Below are 19,171 nucleotides of genomic sequence, written 5' to 3'. Positions count from 1 at the left end.
CTTGGAATCACAGACTGGTCCAGGCCAGAGAGGACCTCCAAGGCTCATCCAGTCCAACCCCTCTGCACTCAGCAGGGACATCCCCAACCAGAGCAGGTTGCCCTGTCCAGCCTCATCTTCAATATCTCCAGGCATGGAGCCACAACCACCTCCCTGGGCAACCTGTTCCAGTGTTCCACCACCCTCATGCTGCACAGCTTGTTCCTCACATCCAATCTCAATCTTCTCTGCTCTACTTTGAAGCCATTGTCCCTGGTCCTGTCCCTGCAGGCCTTTGCAAACAGTCTCTCTGCAGCCTTCTTGCAGCCCCCTTCAGGTCCTCGCAGGTTGCTCTTAGGTCTCCCTGGAGCCTTCACAGAGGGACTTGGATAGTTTGGATCCATGGCCAACCTTACCAGGAGGAGCTTCAACAAGGCCAAGTGCCAGGGCCTGACCCTGGGGCACAACAACCCCAAGCAATGCTCCAGGCTTGGGACAATGTGGCTGGAAAGCTGCTGGCAGAAAGGGAGTTGGGGGTGCTGATGGCCAAGCAGCTGAAGAGGAGCCAGCAGTGTGCCCAGGTGGCCAAGAAAGCCAAAGGCATCCTGGCTGGGATCAGAAATGCTGTGTCCAGCAGGAGCAGGCAGGGGATTGTCCCCTGGGACTCAGCTCTGGGGAGGCCACACCTGGAGTGTTGTGTCCAGTTTGGGGCACCTGAATCCAAGAGAGATGTGGAGGTGCTGGAGGGAGTGCAGAGGAGAGCAAGGAAGCTGGGAAGGGCCTGGAGAAGAAATGTGATGAAGAGCAAGTGAAGGAGCTGGGGCTGGTTAGTGTGAAGCAGAGGAGGCTGAGGGGAGACCTCCTGGCTCTCTGCAGCTCCCTGAAAGGAGATTGTGGAGAGGTTGCTGCTTTCTTCTCACAGCTCATTAGCCATGGAAGAAGACGGAACAGCCTCAAGCTGCAGCAGGGCAGGGTCAGACTGGACAGGAGGAAGAATTTTTTCCCCTCAAGAGTGGTCAGGGATTGGAATGTGCTGGGCAGGGAGGTGGTGGAGTCCCCAAGCCTGGCTGTGTTTGAAGGTGGTTTGGCTGTGGTGCTTGGGGCTGTGGTTTAGGGGTGAGCCTTGTAGAGTAGGGTTGTGGGTTGGACTTGGTGATCCTGAGGGACCTTTCCAATCTGAATGGTTCTGTGATTCTGTGAGTCTGTGAGTCTGTGATTTGGAAGGAAAGCTGAGGCTGCAACCCCTGGGACAGGGAAGGAGAAGGACATTCCCTGCTGAGGCTAATGTGGAAGGAAGGGGCTGCTGGAATAGCCTGGCCATCTTGGAAGGCTTCAGAGCTCCTGGGTGCTGCCATGCACTGGGAAAATCTGCCCCTGGCTGGGGCTGCAGCAGGTTCTTCCCTTCAGACTGGGGCACTGCAAACCCAAATGTGTGTTTAGAAGCACAGAAACCCTTTCCCAGGCCAGCTGGTAGGACATGCTGGTTCCCAGCCTATCAGGGAATTGCAGTTTAATGGCAGTCTCTAGCCTGCACTAGGCTTCAGCATTTTCCATGAAGCCTGCTGTGGAAAAAACAAACAATTCCCCCCTGCTTCAGCAGAGCTCTGCAGCCAAGCAGCAGCAGCTCCAGCTGTGGTGAGCTGGCAGAGTGCATTGTTGACTGGCTGGGGACTGGAATTAAAAGGTGTGACAGGGCATGAAGCAAACACACTAAAGGGTGTTTGAAATGCAGTCATGAGGAGAGGCAGGCAGAGGGGTGGCAGAGAGGGGAGCAGGCAGCAGGGCAGCTGGATGGCTGGTTGGGGGTGGGGGTGGCAGTGGCAGGGAAGAGCTGAAGGGATCACACTTCTTTCCCTTTGGAAAATGTTTTCTAAGCATTTCTAAACACTGGTAGCATTCCTCAGTCAGACAGCAGATTACTTCAGCCAAGGGAGGGGGCAGAGCAGCTGGATGAGTCTCACAAGCCCTGTGAGAACCAGCAGCACTCTTTGTTTGACCACTTGATAAAGTGATTGCTTCTGCCACACATCTTCACAAAACTAAGGGAGCTCTGGGGGGCCCCTCCCTGCTAAACAGAGCCATGGTCCCAATCACAACTGAGGCAAGGAGAGGAGGTTGTATGAGATCACTGAATCACAGAATGGTCTGGGTTGGAAGGGACCTCCAAAGCTCATCCAGTCCAACCCCTCTGCATTCAGCAGGGACATCCCCAACTAGAGCAGGTTGCCCACAGCCCTGTCCAGCCTCACCTTCAATATCTCCAGGCATGGGGCCTCAACCACCTCCCTGGGCAACCTGTTCCAGTGTTCCATCACCCTCATGGTGCAGAACTTGTTACTCACATCCAATCTCAATCTGCTCTGCTCTACTTTGAAGCCATTGTCCCTGGTCCTGTCCCTGCAGGCCTTTGCAAACAGTCTCTGCAGCCTTCTTGTAACCCCCTTCAGGTACTGGAAGGTCTGCCCTGAGCCTTCTCTTTTCCATGCTGCACAATGCCATGATGAGTAAATCCTGGTCTGTTCCCTTTCCTGATGGCTTATTCAGCCCTTAGATTCTCCATTTCCATGTTCATTTGTGAATGGCAGCTCAAGGCCAGAAGAAAACCAGCAAGTAACACAGACAGAAAAACCCTGCATGAGCTGGACCTGAACAGGGAATGCTTGTCAGAGGTACTGGCTGCAGCTGCACCTATGGCCTGGCAGGTGCCTGTGGCCACCTTTGTTCAGGGCCATGTGCATGGTGTCCCTGGGGCAGTGTGACACCCATGTGCTGCCAATGTGGCTTCAGTCTGGTCCTTGATCAGCCTGGGGTCCTGTCTGGGCTGCAGAGCAGGATTCATCTCCACTGCTGATCTCCATCTGCTGCAGGAGCTCAGCCTGCCTGCCACTCACCACTGCCTGAAGGGGAATGGCTCCTCTTTGCCATAGCTTCTCCTCTCCCTCCTCACTGACCTGGCTGTCTGTATGGTTGTCTCTCTCCTGGCCCACAGCAACTCCAAACCAAAGGAGCTCTCAGAGTCAAAGAAGATTAACCAACAGGTTTCCTGCTCTTAGGTATCACAGGATCAGAGGATGTTAGGGGTTGGAAGGGATCTTTGAAGATCATAGAGTCCAACCCCGTCTGCCAGAACAGGACCACAGAATCCAGCACAGATCACACAGGAACACATCCAGACAGGGCTGCAAAGGCTCCAGAGAAGGAGACTCCACAACCTCTCTGGGAAGCCTGCTCCAGGGCTCTGTCACCCTCACGGTGAAGTAGTTCCTCCTCCTGTTGAGGTGGAACCTCCTGTGCTGTACTTTCCATCCATTGCCCCTTGTCCTATCCCAGGGTACAACTGAGCAGAGCCTGTCCCTGTCCCTTGCTTGACCCCCAGCCCTCAGCTATTGATAGACATTGATCAGATCCCCTCTCAGTCTTCTCCTCTCCACACTAAACACCCCCAGGGCTCTCAGCCTCTCCTTTTTTAGTGCATTGGCTGGGAACCACCAAGGCTGTTGGTGCAAAGGTGGTGGTTGGCTCAGCCTTAGCCACAGGCAGCTCCAACTGGTAGCCAGGGTTGCTTCTCCAAGTTCTTAATAGCAGCACCTCCCCTCCTACCAACCCACCCCCAGGCACAAACCCCACACACTATGGAAAGAGCTGAGCAGCTGTTGGAAATACAGGCAGGCAGGCAGGGACTGTTGTTGTGGTTTAGAGCAGGACAGATTGCTCTGATGTTCCTGGGGCAAAAGCAAACCACTTCACACACAGGGCTGGAGTATTGGAAAGATTAAATGGAAAAACCATTCACCAGCTACCACACTACAACGTTCCAAGGAATAGTGATGAGCACAGCAAAGCATATCAAATACAGAGGAAGGCTGATCTGGGTTTGACAGAGAAGCTCATTAAGCCAAAAACCAAATCAGACCACAACCCAGTGCTCCTTTTGCCCCAGGGCTCTTTCTTCCCCCCCATTGCTAGGCTGGATTCAGGCTGCCCAGGCCTGAAACTGCCTCCCCTTGGTCCCTGCCATTAGACCTAAACAGGTCAAGATTGTGCAGGAAAAATTAGTCAGGCCTTGAAACCCACAGCTAAGACTGGACCCATCCTCCCCCACAGCAGAGAAGGGAGCTCACTGCCTGCAGGGAGGAGAAGGGGAAGAAAGAGAGAGGCAATAACTCTGCAGCCAGATGTGCAGAGCTGCAGGATTTGTGGGAGGGAATCCAAAGCTTACACTTCCAGGACAGCTCCTGGACACTCTGCAACTTCTGGAGGACTGCAGCTTTGTGCTTCCTTTTTGCAGGCACCCAGCTCAAACTGGGACAACTGCATGAAGCCAGAACAGTTTCTTAAATAAAAACCTACTTGTCACCAACTGTGGTGGTTGCACTCTACAAACTCTTGCTTCTTCTGCAGTAAGTCTCTATGCTAACCCTATCATCCATCTTCTGTGAAAAGTAGTGCCCAGAAATCAGCCTGGGTTGCAGAACCGGGGGTTTGTCCAGCAGGAGATGGATTTGGTTCCATGATTTTGGTTGGTCTTGTAGCCATGCTGGAAATGCAGTTGTGTGTCTTCTGTTTGAGCCTCTTGATCATAGAGCAGCTATAGGGAATTGGGATCAGCCAAAGGTGCTCAGCTCACATTCCTGTGGAAATACATTATGGTGGGTTGAAATTTCCCCCCAGCATTAAATTGCCAGCCCAGCCCAACCCAGTTGGAAGCAAATGGAGCTGTATTTACAAGGAAAACTACACTCTACAACAAAATGCAATGGATGCGTACGAAATATCCAACATTTACAATATTTGCAGGTATTTACAATTGATAAACAGCACAAGAACCTCCCTGGGCAAAAGCCATGGGGAGCTGCTAATAGCTTCCCACTCCCTGCCCCCCTCTTTACCCCCACTGGACACAAAGGGACAAGAGAAAAGAGCAGAGAGTTGTTAGAACCTAGCCAAAGCAATGCAGCCAAGGTCAGCAGAAGCCAGCAGAAGCACAAAGTTAGTATCTCCCAAGAAACCAAGAGAGGGAGAGAAAGTTTACCAAACTAATTCTTATGGTAGCTGTCTCTCCAATGGATTGTTTAGAACTTATCATTATTTCCCTTTTCACACCCAGTGGTGATTTATTTACATTCTACCACTTTTTGTTCAAGGTCTGTGGACAAATCTGAAAGTACCACACACGTTTTTGTCAAGAAACAACCATTTCACAGCATGCTTCCTCTAGTCCTACCTGGCAGATCTAGCTGCAGTCCTCTCAAGCTGAGCTCTTCTCCTGTGCAACACCATCCAGCCCCCAAGAGGACTGCAGCCCTTCAGTCCTGACCTGACTTTTCTCTGAGGTGAAGCTCAGGCTGAGAGATGCTTCTTTATGCATCATCCTCAGCCCATTAGTGAACTCCAGTTGGACTTTGTGCAGAAGCAGAAGTGGCTTGAGCAGTGTGCTCTTGTGGCCAAGAAGGCAAATGGGATCCTGAGGTGCATTAAGAAGCCTGTGACCACCAGGGCAAGGGAGGGTCTCCTCCCCCTCTATTCTGCCCTGGTAACACCACATCTGGAGTACTGTGTCCAGTTCTGGGCCTCTCAGTTCAAGAGAGACAGGGAACTAGTGGAGAGAGTCCACTGGAAGCTACAAAGACGCTAAGGGGACTGAAACATCTCTGTGACAAGGACAGGCTGAGAAACCTGTGGCTCTTTAGCCTGGAGAAGACTGAGAGGGGATCTCCTCAAGGCTGCTCAGTATCTAAAGGGCAGGGGTCAAGAGGATGGGGCCAGCATCCTTTCACTAGTTCTCAGTGACAGGAGAAGGGACAATGGGCACAAGCTAGAACACAGGAACTTCCACTTAAACAGAAGGAAAAAGCTTTCCTGTGAGGGTGATGGAGCATTGGAGCAGGCTGCCCAGAGAGGTTGTGGAGTCTCCTCCGCTGGAGACCTGGAGCAGGCTGCCCAGAGAGGTTGTGGAGTCTTCTCTGGAGATCTGGAGCAGGCTTCCCAGAGAGGTTGTGGAGTCTCCTCCTCTGGAGACCTTCAAAACTCATCTCAGCACTATCCTGGGCAACCTGCTGAAGGTGAACCTGCTTTAGCAGGGGCTTGGACTAGATGATCCCCAGAGGTCCCCTCTAGCCCCTACCATTTTGTGATGCTGTGAGACCTAATGTGGCTGCAGCTTGTGAATCCAAGGGAAGGACCTGTGGTGTCACTGCAGTAGCCAGCAGACACTATTGATGTCAGGAGCTCTTCTGCCTGGAGGGTTTTAGGTTTCTTGATGCCCATGTTCCTGAAGTGCTTCCCAAAGGGGTAGAGGCAAGGGACAGCCAGTCCAAAAGCAGTGAAAGTGCTCATTCCCTTCAGCAGCAATTCCCATTAATGGTTGTGGTCACTGGTGGTGTAGTCAAGCTTGGTGAGGATTTTTATAAGGGGTAGAGGCCCAAGACAGACTCAGCTGCAGAGCTGACAGGAAGCATCCAGCAGCAATACAGATTGTGAGGTGATTTCTATTTTCAAATAGTATCCAGCAGCAATACAGATTGTGAGGTGATTTCTATTTTCAAATAGCATCCAGCAGCAATACAGAATGTGAGGTGATTTCTATTTTCAAATATTGGTCTTTCAAAGCTGAACCTGATCATTATGCAGCACTTAAAGGTGATTGTGAAGATCCCATTAGGCTTTTTTTTCTCAGTTGCTCTCTGGCTTTTTCACTGCATTCACTTTAATCCAACGGCTGTGGGAGGTGAAAAGGCTTTTCATGGATGCCAGGTCAGGTTCTCAAGAGGTTTATTGTATTGCAGTAAACATTTCATATTTGTCATATTAGCTGTTATGCATGTGTGTACACACACACGTAAATATGTATCTATACCTATATCTATATCTATCTATCTATCTATCTCTATCTCTATCATCTCTATCTCTGTCTGTATCTCTATCATATCTCTCTCTCTCTCTCTCTTTCTCTATCTCTAGCTCTATCTCTATCTCTCTATCTCTATGTCTGTATCTCTATCTCTATCTCTCTATCTCTATCTCTATCTCTACCTCTATATCTCTATCTCTATCTCTATCTCTATCTCTATCTCTATCTCTATCTCTATCTCTATCTCTATCTCTATCTCTATCTCTATCTCTATCTCTATCTCTATCTCTATCTATCTCTATCTCTATCCATATCCATATCTATATCTATATCTATTAAGGGCCATGAGGATGAGCAGAGGGCTGGAGCTGCTCTGCTCTGGAGACAGACTGAGAGAGTTGGGGTTGTGCAGTCTGGAGAGGAGAAGGCTCTGGGGAAACCTTCTTGTGGCCTTCCAGGATTTGAAGGGAGCTACAGGAAAGCTGGGGAGGGACTTTTGAGGGTGTCAGGGAGTGATAGGACTGGGGGGAATGGAGCAAAACTAGAAATGGGTAGATTCAGATTGGATGTTAGGAAGAAGTTGTTCCCCATGAGGGTGATGAGACACTGGCAGAGGTTGCCCAGGGAGGTGGTGGAAGCCTCATGGCTGGAGGTTTTTGCAGCCAGGCTGGATGTGGCTGTGAGCAACCTGCTGTAGTGTGAGGTGTCCCTGCCCATGGCAGGGGGGTTGGAACTGGTTGATCCTTGAGGTCCCTTCCAACCCTGACAGTTCTATGATCCCATGGAAACAATTATGCAGTGAGTTACTGGGCATGGTCAGTGTTGCTCCAGCTATTACTGCTAGAATCAGTTAATCAGCAAAGACACATGGAAGAAGCTTCTCCCTGGCGTTACCACCTCTAATGATACTCCTGCTAGGTCATGCAGTAGTTGAACTGAATATAATGTAACAAGGATATGAACAAATCAAATGTCCTGCTGCAAGCAGTTTTTAAGTTGCTTATTTGTATTAAGGGAAAAAAAAAAAACAAACAAATTTTCTTCTCCTGGTTTTGTTCTAATTTGTGATTTGATGGTGCTTGAATGTATTGCTAATGTGCATGTCAGGCATGTGATTCTCTTTGCTCCTATTAGTATCCTTTTAAAATAGTCCTGAATAAGCAGGAAACCTTGACCAGTAACAAGGTCCCTGGAGTTTCTCACCTATTTGTCTAATCACATCTATTGCCCAACTTAGTGGCTGGAAGCAAATGAGTTGAACTCAGGTGTGACCCTCTGGGCTGGATGAGGAATGGACACAAAAACCCTTTCACAGAATCAGAGAACATTAGGGGTTGGAAGGGACCTCCAGAGATCATCCAGTCCAAGCCCCCTGCCAGAGCAGGAGCACCCAGGGGAGTCTGCACAGGAATGCATCCAGCTGGGGTTTGAAAGGCTCCAGAGAAGGAGACTCCACAACCTCTCTGGGTAGCCTGCTCCAGGGCTCTGGCACCCTCACTGGAAAGAAGTTTCTCCTCCTGTTGAGCTGAAACCTTCCCTGTTCAAGTTTGTCTCCATTGTTCCTTGGATTATATTACTTTGCACCACGCAAAAGAGCTTGGCCCCCTCCACTTGAGCCCCAGCCTTCAGCTGTTGATAGACATTGATCAGATCCCCTCTCAGCCTTCTCCTCTCCAGACTAAGCCCCAGGGCTCTCAGTTTCTCTTCTCAGGGGAGATGCTCAAGTCCCCTAATCACCCTTGGACTCTCTCCAGCAAGTCTCTGTCTCTCTTAATCTGAGAATCCCCAAACTGGACACAGGATTGCAGGTGTGCTCTCAGCAGGGCAGAGCAGAGGGGGAGGAGAGTCTCCCTGGATCTGCAGTCTAGTGAGTTTGCATCTTTATCCTGTGTGTTACTTCTTCCAGGATTTGAAAAGAGAAGATTGCTGAAATCTCAGACTGGAGGAATTGTAACACCCCAGTGTATCATTTGTGCTTTACATTAAGCTTTTTTTTTCTTATGTTAGCTTTTTTTTAGCCAATTATCATAGAATCCTAGAATCTTAGTAGGGCTCAGGCTGGAAGAGACCTCAGAGATCATCTAACCCAACCTCCTGCCATGGGCAGGGATACCTCTCAACCAGCCCAGGTTACTCAAGGCCCCATCCAACCTGCCCTTCAACATCTCCAGGGAGGGGGCAGCCACAACCTCTCTGGACAATCCATGACAGAGCCTTGCAACCCTCACAGTGAAGAATTTCTTCCTAAGATCCAATCTAAACCTATTCTCCTTCAGTTCCAATCCATTTCCCCTTGTCCTGTTGGTGGACACTGTTGTAAAAAGTCCCTCTGCAGCCTTCCTGTAGGATCCCTTCAGCTATTGGCAGGCAGCTATAAGGTCCCCCTGGAGCCTTCTCTTCTCCAGGCTGAACACCTCCAGCTCCCTCTGTCCTCACAGCAGAGGTGTTCCAGCCCCTGGATCATCTTTGTGGCTTCCTCTGGACTTGTTCCAACAGATCTATGTCCCTCTCCTGCTGGGGACACCAGAACTGGAGGCAGGATTGGAGGTGGGCTCTGAGCATAGCAGAGCCAAGGGGCAGAATCCCCTCTCTTGCCCTGCTGCCCACACTCCTCCTGCTGCATCCCAGCACACTGCTGCCTGCTGGGCTCCATGAGGGCACTGCTGGGGAGCTTCTCATCTATCAGCACCCCTGAGTCCTTCTCTTCAGGGCTACTCTCAACCCATTCTGTCCCCAGTTTGCCTGGGATTGGCCCTACCCAGATGCAGGACCTTGCACTTTGACTATTAGCACCTTGAGATGTGAAATAGCACAGTGTTGGTGCCAGTCACTCTCAAAGTCAGAGAGACAAGGGCCAGCTTTTCCCATTTGGATACATACAGAGTGCTCAGCCTCAGCACCTCAAGCTTTCTGGACTTCCTACTCTGCAGACAAACTTGGGGTCTCTGAGGCACCATTTGTGTTAGTACTGAACTTGAAGTACTCCATGCTGGCAACGTGGACAGGCAGTTTGTACTTTGTGGCATTTGTCTTATGCTTCAGTTTGAGATGCAAGAGTCCTGAGGTCAGAATGACCCTAACTAAGCCTGTGGATCCCTTTGACCCACCCTGAGAGGTGTAGCTTTTCTGTATTAATGCAAGCAGTGGGTTTATTGATTTGCCTTCTGTTGTGAGTGTAGCTGAAGAAACCAGTCCAAAGTAGAAAGAAGTCCAGGCTCAGATCCTCATCAAAACTTTACCCACATTACAGAATCACAGGAAACATTCTGTTGGAAGAGCCCTCCAAGCTCATCCAGTCCAACCTTCCACCCAGCACTGCAGGGGCAACACCAAACCATGTCCCTAAGCACAGCTCCAAGGCTGCTTGAACACCTCCAGGGTTGGTGACTCCAGCACTGCCCTGGGCAGACCATTCCAGTGTCTGAGAGCCCTCTCTGCCAAGAAATATTTCCTAGCATCCAGCCTCAACCTGCCCTGCTGCAGCTTGGAACCATTTCCTCTGCTCCTGTCCCTTGCCCCCAAGGAGAACTGTCTGCAATTAGAATCCCAGTTCCTGTCTTTTCTCCATGCTTCTGAACTGACATTTCCCTGAACTTTGTCAAATTGAGATCTGGGGATGTGGTCTGAATTCATTGTGAGGACAGTTGTAAGGACTTCATCCTTCTGCAGGCAGCTGTGCTGCAGTTCATTTCAGTGGGTGTAGAGCAGAAAGAGGGTGGTTTGGCAGGGTGAGAATCTGAGTTTCTACCAAACAAAATCTGATCTTTACCAGAATCTTCCCTTCAGAAACTGACTTGCCTGGTTTCTTTTTTATGGCTTTGTGTTAAGATTCATATTTACAATGCACAAAGTCTTCCACAGAGGGTATTTTCTTTCCTTTCTCATAATTAAAGCAGTGGGAGTTAATGATGGGCTGGGGAGGCTTGCTGTTTCTGCAGTAATGAACAGCTCTGCTTGGAGTGGCTAAGAAAAAAAAACCAACATTAATACAGTGATTATTGTGGTCTGAACCAAGTCCTGCCATAAAAGATAAAAGCAATGAAAATTGCATCAGACACATAAAAAGACACAACCCAGAATAGTAAACAGATTGCAAGTTTGCAAGTAGTGCAGGTTTGATTCTAGTGCTCAGCTAATTGCAAGGGAACGTGTGGGCATTTCCTGCACAGTGGCAAACACTGACAATGACCTTACCTGAGCTCCCTTGGAAACTGAGAGCACTGCCCTCATAAATTCATCTTCTTCTGCACTCCTTCCCATTTTCATCTCTTTTTTTTCCCCCTAGGGACTACTAAATAAAAGTTGCTGTTTCTTCTGCTGGCTTTGCACATCTCCTTAACCTAAACTGCTGCATCCAGTTCTGGAGCCTCTATTACAGGAAGGATCTGGAGGTGCTGGAAAGTGTCCAGAGAAGGACCACAAGGATGAGCAGAGGGCTGGAGCTGCTCTGCTGTGGAGACAGACTGAGAGAGTTGGGGTTGTGCAGTCTGGAGAGGAGAAGGCTCCAAGGTGACCTTCTTGTGGCCTTCCAGGATCTGAAGGGGGCTACAAGAGAGCTGGGGAGGGACTTTTGAGGGTGTCAGGGAGTGATAGGACTGGGGGGGATGGAACAAAACTAGAAATGGGGAGATTCAGATTGGATGTTAGGAAGAAGTTGTTGACCATGAGGGTGGTGAGACAGTGGCACAGGTTGCCCAGGGAGGTGGTGGAAGCCTCATGCCTGGAGGTTTTTGCAGCCAGGCTGGATGTGGCTGCTGTAGTGTGAGGTGTCCCTGCCCATGGCAGGGGGGTTGGAACTGGATGAGCCTTGAGGTCCCTTCCAGCCCTGATGATTCTGTGGTTCTGTGGTTTTGTGCTGTTGTTTCACTGTGGATGTATGTAAATCTTCTCTGGGATATATGTAAGTATTCTATGGAAATTAGCCTCATTGCAGTCTCTGTACCTGTCAGTTTCCCTTGCAATAACTTTTCAAAGTGTTGGTTGAATTTTTTCAGGTTTGGCATGGGAGAAAAGGTCTCATAGATCTTATCTTTGTATGAGTTTCACAAAGATAGGCATCTGGGTAGATGAGACTGTAATTAGTACTCCTGCTGAAGGAAAAGGGGGAAAGGAAGGAAGGCTTTTAGGGCTCACCAACATGATTAACCAGCTGAGAGTCCAAGCAGGAGACTGCCACAACAAACTGCCTTCAGGCTGCTCCAGGTCCCAGTTCATTTGCCATCCAGATTGTCCAGCATGCCACTGGTAAGAGAGCAAAGTCACAGAATCACAGAATCAATAAGGTTGGAAAAGACTTCAAGGATCATCAAGTCTGACTTGTCACCCAAGATCTCATGACTACTAAACCATCAAATGAGCCCAGGTCTTTTATCCTGGATGCATCTGTGGTAGGATTGCCCCTTTGTTAGAGTAGGATACAGGCACACCTGCAGCATCATCAGGACACGTCAGGACCTTTGAAGGCAGCTCAGTGTTGGAAGGATACCCAACTCCCTCAGAACTAGTTGATCTCAAGACCTCAGGATTTCAGAGAGGGTTTTCAATTGTTATTGGAAGAGGCTTCAAGGTCCTTGAGGAGGAGTAAATTAGGTCTGTGTTAAGCTTCCTGAAGCCTTTTTGTGCTCTAGGGATGTCATCATTGCTGCCAGGCAAGCTCTACAGATTGTAGCCCCACCACATACTGGAAGGCAGGGCAGAAAGGTCCAGTTCAGTGGGAATCTGTGCAGTGCAGCAGGACACTATACAGCACTTACAAGCCTGGCCCAGAGGCAGTGTCCTGGCTTGTTGCCATGGCATTGCCAGGTTGAGGGGACCTGGACTGCTTCCATTACCCACATGCAATATGGGGCTAGAGCAGCTAGAGTGCATCCAGCCTTGGCCTTGGCAATGTGCAGACAGCTCAGCCTTACCTAAGCTGCATGTCCCACCCCAGGCTTCCAGCCCCATAGTTAGTGAGAGGAACCTCTGCTTGTCTCTTTCCCAGTCCTGAATACCTGCTGTCCATAGGGAACACCACCATCCATGAGGCCTCAGCTAAGGTAACTTTGAGGCCAGGTGGTCCTCAAGGCTTTGTGGACTCTGCTGAGTGAGATTTTGTCACAGAAATTTCCTTTTGGAGGACAGAACTTCCAGTAGTTTTCCTGGAGAAAAGCTCTCTCTGAGCTCCTTACCAGCACCTCTGTAGCTGCTCTTTAGTATCATTCAGCAGCTCAAGGGAGTTGACCATTTCCTGTCCTGGTTTGCAGACCCCCAGAGAAGCTGCTCCAAGTCCTCCTTTCAGGCTAGGAGTGTTTGTAAAGAGAGTTGCATTTTTTCCTCCCATAGAACCTCATGGGAGTTGTGATCAGTGAGGCTCCCTGAAGCTATTTAGAAAAGCAAGTTTATGAGCTGTAGAGCTGCTGAGAGATGATTGCCTATGATTTCTGTCAGGTGATTAGGTTATCTGGAATTTAATATGTTCCTAGTGCTAGTGAAAGGACCCTCAATAGTTTCTCTCTCTTAGGTGTAGGATCCAGTGCCCACTGTGCAACCTCAACAGCAGCAAAACCACCACAGTCTCTCTTCTCTCCTTGTCTACTGGCTTGCAGGAAACTCACAGGAATGCAAAACTGCTGAGACAAGTGGAGGGCCAAACTGGGCTGAGAAACAGTCAAAAGCATGAAAAATTACTAGAGAAGGGAAGATAGATAAATATACACCCAGGGCAACTGCACCAGTCTGGTGTGCTTGGTTAGAGATGTAGAAATGAACCAATGTGTGTCTGGAGCCTGGGACTGGAGGTGCTCCAGGACCTGTGCTGGGTGTGCTAAAAGCAATATTCATAGCAGTGCAGTTTGGAGGAGTCACAGCAAACATCTGGTTGGAAGAGCCCTCCAAGCTCATCCAGTCCAACCTTCCACCCAGCACTGCAGGGGCAACACCAAACCATGTCCCTAAGCACAGCTCCAAGGCTGCTGGAACACCTCCAGGGATGCTGACTCCAGCACTGCCCTGGGCAGACCATTCCAATGGCTGAGAGCCCTCTCTGCCAAGAAATATTTCCTAGCATCCAGCCTGAACCTGCCCTGCTGCAGCTTGGAACCATTTCCTCTCCTCCTGTCCCTTACTCCCAGGGAGCAGAGGCTGTCCCCTCCTGGCTCCAACCTCCATTTAGGGGAGCTGGAGAGAGCAATGAGGTCTCCCTCAGCCTCCTCTTCTGCAGCCTGAACACCCCCAGCTCCCTCAGCCCCTCCTCTAGCCCAGGGCCTCCAGGCCCTTCTCCAGCCTCCTTGCCCTTCTCTGGACAGGCTCCAGCCCCTCAGTGTCCTTCCTGCAGTGAGGGCCCAGAGCTGAGCACAGCACTGGAGGTGTGGCCTCAGCAGTGCTGAGCACAGAGGGATGGGCACCTCCTGGCCCTGCTGCCCACCCTGCTTCTGATCCCAGCCAGGATGCCTTTGGCTTTCTTGGCCCCCTGGGCACTGCTGGTTCATGGTCAGTGACTGCCAACCAACACCCCCAGCTCCGTCTCTGAGTCACAGCTTCCCAACCACACATCCCCAGGTCTGTAGCTTTCCATGGGGTTGTTGTGACCCAGGTGTAGGACCTGGCCCTTGGCCTTGTTAAATTTCATACAATTAGCCTTGCCCCTTGGGTGTGAGCTTTCCAGGTCCTGCTGCAAAGCCTCCCTACCCTCCAGCAGATGGACACAGCCACCCAGCTTGGTGCCATCTGCAGACTTACTGAGGGTGCCTCAATCCCCTCATCCAGATCATTGATGAAGACATTAAAGAGGACAGGACCCAGCACTGAGCCCTGGGGGACACCACTGGTGCCTGGGCACCAGCCAGACTTAGCTCCATTCCCACCACTCTTTGGACCCAGCTTTTCAGCCAGTGCAGATTCATGTGAGTTTTCTGGAGAGGCAGAGCCAGAATGGGTGATGAATGTGCTGTGTTCTCATAATAATCTCCCTGGCAAGAAACCACTTGATAGGTGTCTGGGTGTGATCCCAGGTGTGTGGGAGGATCCCAGGTGTGTGGGAGGATCCCAGGCATCCTCAGCTAGCTCAGTGCCTCGAGGCAAGAGGTTCTTTCCATAGAATCCCTACCACCTGGTGACTGTGCTCCAGTTTTCCTCAGTGACAGTCTGGTTCTCCTTGCCATGCTCCTAAAGAAGCCTTACTGGAAAGAGCTTTTTAAAGAGGGGTCCTGTTGTGCCTTGGCTTATGTTTTAATCTATGTGTTTCAGTCAAGATGCAGAAACATTTTAAGCCTGGTGCCAGTTAGTTTTAATTAAAGAAGTAAAAAAAAAACAGTGTGGAGAGACTGTTTGCAAAGGCGTGCAGGGACAGGACCAGGGACAATGGCTTCAAAGTAGAGCAGAGCAGATTGAGATTGGATGTGAGGAACAAGTTGTGCAGCATGAGGGTGGTGGAACACTGGAAGAGGTTGCCCAGGGAGGTGGTTGAGGCCCCATGCCTGGAGATATTGAAGGTGAGGCTGGAGAAGGCTCTGGCCAACCAGAGTTGGGGATGTCCCTGCTGACTGCAGAGGGCCTTGGACTGGATGAGCTTTGGATGTCCCTTCCAACCCAGACCATTCTGGGGTCCTTGGGGAAATGGGGAGTTCCTACAGCTCAGCCTGTGATACATCCAGGCAGTTTAAAAGAGAGAGGGAGATAACTGTGGATGAAGCAGCCAAGAGAAGGGGGTATGGCAGAAAACTCCAGCCAAGAGACAGGTGGAAAATATGCTTGGAGATGTCTTGTGTTTGGATGTCATCCAAATGAACCAACATCAGCAGGAGACTTTTCTACTCACTGCAATAATTTTTACCATCAGCAGATCCTTTCTTTATGACTCTTTTTTCAGTGCTAAGAAAAAGAAGGCTCATGTGTCTGCCTGGCAGTCTGGCAAAACCAGTTGTGGCTGCATGGCAGATTGGCAGTGCTGGTGCATTAGTTCAAGCATGGAAATGCTTCTGAAGAACTACAGGAGGAGCAGGGACAACTCCTTAGGCAGGATGTTAGCTGCCAGTCCTCAGATGGTCTTGGTCACAGGCTAGAGGACAAAATTTATTCCAGTTAAAAGGCCTTTAGCTACTCCAGGCAAGCTCCACACATATTCTGTAGCCAGGACTAGCAGTTGATTACTTCAAACCTTATTGTAAGCCACAGACAAGTTCCTGGCTGTGGGTTAGAGTGAGAGGCAAAAAGCCATGGGGAGAAAAGTCAAGCATGAATCTTCCCAGAAAAGGTTTGAGATTTCAGAGGAACCTAAGGGTATTGGGGTTCCTGTGCTTCCCCCAGTGAAGTATGAGGAGAGCCTGAGGGAGAGGAGGAGCCTGAGAGGTGACCTCATTGCTGGTGCTAAAGATGTGCAGGGGGAGTGCCCAGAGACTGGAGCCAGGCTCTGCTGGGTGATGCCCAATGCCAGCACGAGGGGCAGTGGTGGAAGGTGAGGCAGAGGAAGTTCCATGGAAACAGGAGGAAGACTTTCTTTTTCCCTGTGAGAGTGACAGAGACCTGGAAGAGGCTGCCCAGCGGGGTTGTGGAGTCTCCCTCTCTGGAGATATTCCAACCCCAGCTGGATGTGTTCCTGTGTGACCTGCTCTAGGTGCTCGTGTTCTGGCAGGGGGGGCTGGACTGGATGAGCTTTGGAGGTCCCTTCCAGCCCCTAACACTCTATGATTCTGTGAACTACTTTGCCAACAACTAAAACCCATTTGAACCCACAGCACAGGCCCCAGCTGGGTGCTATGCAATGGCAACAGCCCTGACCCAAGGCTTGAATCTCTCCTAGTCCTGAGTAATGGGAAATCTCTCTTTAACTTTAGTGACTGTGTCATAAGACACTTGTACTGTGAGTGTGAGTGGAAATGCACCTGCCCTGATTCCTTTTGTTCAGCTCAGGTCACCTGCTTCAGCTCAGCAGCTCTCCACATTTCCAATGCATTCCCCCACCCACATGCTCAAAGTTTGGGATGTCAGAGTCTTTTCAGATAAATGATGGCATCCCTGGGACAGAGACAGCTTGACAAAAGGTAACTGAGGTATTTGCTAGCACTGGGGAGTGTGTAGAGAGCAGTTCAAAGAACCAATCCTCACTCGCTGAGAAGCTTCTCGGATTTGGGTCCGCAGCCTCCATCTTTGGGATTCACCTTGTGAACAAATGGCCTTGGAAAGCTCCAGACAAGGCACATTTGGGTATTTCTGTGATCCAGGCAGAAAGGAGAATCCAGTTTCATTTAGGCATATAGAGAAGGTTTCTTTCTAGGCTTTTACAGCTTCAGAGTTTCTCCTCTGTGTGGGGTTGTGCTCTTCTGGCAGAACAGTGGGAACTGCTTAGCAGAACGAGTGAGATGTATAGCACAAAGTATTACTGCAGTCAGTGCTCCATAGCAATCACAGAATCATAGAACCAAAGAATCCTAGAATTATAGAATTATAGAAACAGAATTATAGAAAAAGAATCATAGAATTATAGAATCATAGAATTATAGAAACATAGAATCATAGAATTATAGAATCATAGGATTATAGAAACAGAATTACAGAATCAGAATTATAGAATCATAGGATTATAGAAACATTAAATCATAGAATTATAGAAACATAGAATCATAGAATCACAGAATCATAGAATAATAGAAACATAGAATCATAGAATTATAGAATCATAAGATTATAGAAACAGAATTATAGAATCATAGAATTATAGAATTTCAGAATCATGGAATCATAGAATTATAGAAATATAGACTCATAGAATTATAGAAAAAGAATCATAGAATTGTAGAATAATAGAATCATAGAATCACAGAATCATAGAATAATAGAATCATAGAATTATAGCTTCTTAGAATAATAGAATTATAGAACCATAGAGTCATAGAATCACAGAATGGTCTGGGTTGGAAGGGACCTCCAGAGGTCATCCAGTCCAACCCCTCTGCAGTCAGCAGGGACATCCTCCACTAGATCAGGCTGCCCAGAGCCCTGTATGCTTACAGGGTTCAATTATGCCTTATTTTGTTGGAGTAACCTGTAACAAAGTGAGCTGAGGGCTTGTCTTAACTCAGCCTGGATATGTTACCCCCTATCACATTTAGTTTGGATGTTAGGAAGCACTTCCTGATGGAAAGGGCAATCAGACCCTGGGATGGACTGCCCAGGGAGGTGGTGGAGTCACCATCCCTGGAGGTGTTTAAGGCAAGGTTGGATGTGGCACTCAGTGCCATGGTCTGGTGGGTGTGGTGGGGTTGGGTCCTAGGCTGGGCTGGATGAGCTCAGAGCTCTAGTCCAGCCTTAATCATTCTGTGGTCTCCATGCAGTTGGTGTTACTGTCTAGACAGTGCTGAGCAAGGAAGGGCACAGGTCATGCACCTCAGTGCTCAGCCTCTACCAGTACACAGTCACTGGCTGTGGTGTCCATGTGCTCAAAGAGCATTTTCAACCTTTCCTATAGGCTTGGATAAGTTGTCTGTGCTATAAACATCCTCCACAGCATCATGAAATGGAGAGAAAAAGGTGGCAGGCTGTGGTTAATGATTAATCACGCCCCACACACACACTAAGGGCTCTTCAGCTTGGGTGCAGGCAGCTAGTGGGGTGTGGTGGCAGTTTGCCTCACCCCCCCTGGCCTCTCCTGTCAACACAGGCATGCTCTGAACCATTAATAATTATATGACTTTTGAGCTGGGGGAAAAGATGCCTTTTGAAACCACATTTCTGTCTCCCAGCCACCCCTGCTAGCATTCATCTGGATCTGTTGAGGAAGCTTAATGGATTATTTAGCAGGTTTCTCCAGCCATCATCAGTTTGTGTGGCTGGCCTCTCCTGTGCTGTCAGCTGTCATAAGCTTCTCAATTAGAAAAGGAGAAACAAAACAAACAAACAAACAAACAAACAAAAAGCTATGAAATGGGTAACTATGGTTACCTTTGATGTGGGCTTGGAGGAAGAGCTCAGAAAGGTAGTGGCAACAGACTTTGGAAGTTCAAAGCTTTAATTGATTCAAGAACTCTCTTCAATCAGGGTATGCAAAGCATTTAGAATAAAGTCAGAGCATTCTCTTTTGTGGAACTGGTGTTGCAGTCCCAAGCAGGACTCCCAGGAGCCATCATGCAGACTGACTGCTTGCTCTGCCCACATGAGGAGAAAACTGGGAGAGAGTAAATCTGCATTTGTTTCACCTTCCTCCTGCAGAGCCCAGTGGCCCCTGCAGTGCAAAAAGCTGTGAGGGAAAGCACTGGTTTGTAGGGGACCCAGCACTTCCCTTGTCCTGATGCATTCCTGGATACAGTGAAAGGATGATGTTTGTAAGCAGTCATAGAAAATGCAGAGGAGCGCAAGGAACCTGAGAAG

At 49.3% G+C, this 19,171-nt stretch overlaps 1 protein-coding gene across 1 annotated transcript in view; it reads left to right on the top strand.

The window, feature by feature from the left end:
• ERBB4 (erb-b2 receptor tyrosine kinase 4) overlaps positions 1–19,171 on the top strand; it is a 538,583-nt gene that overhangs the window by 443,997 nt on the left and 75,415 nt on the right. The window lies entirely within an intron of this gene.

Source organism: Indicator indicator, chromosome 5 (genome assembly GCF_027791375.1).
Source record: "Indicator indicator isolate 239-I01 chromosome 5, UM_Iind_1.1, whole genome shotgun sequence".
Taxonomy (NCBI): Eukaryota; Metazoa; Chordata; class Aves; order Piciformes; family Indicatoridae; genus Indicator; species Indicator indicator.
Note: the sequence above shows the minus strand (reverse complement) of the source record. Positions and strands in the feature narration are given on the sequence as shown.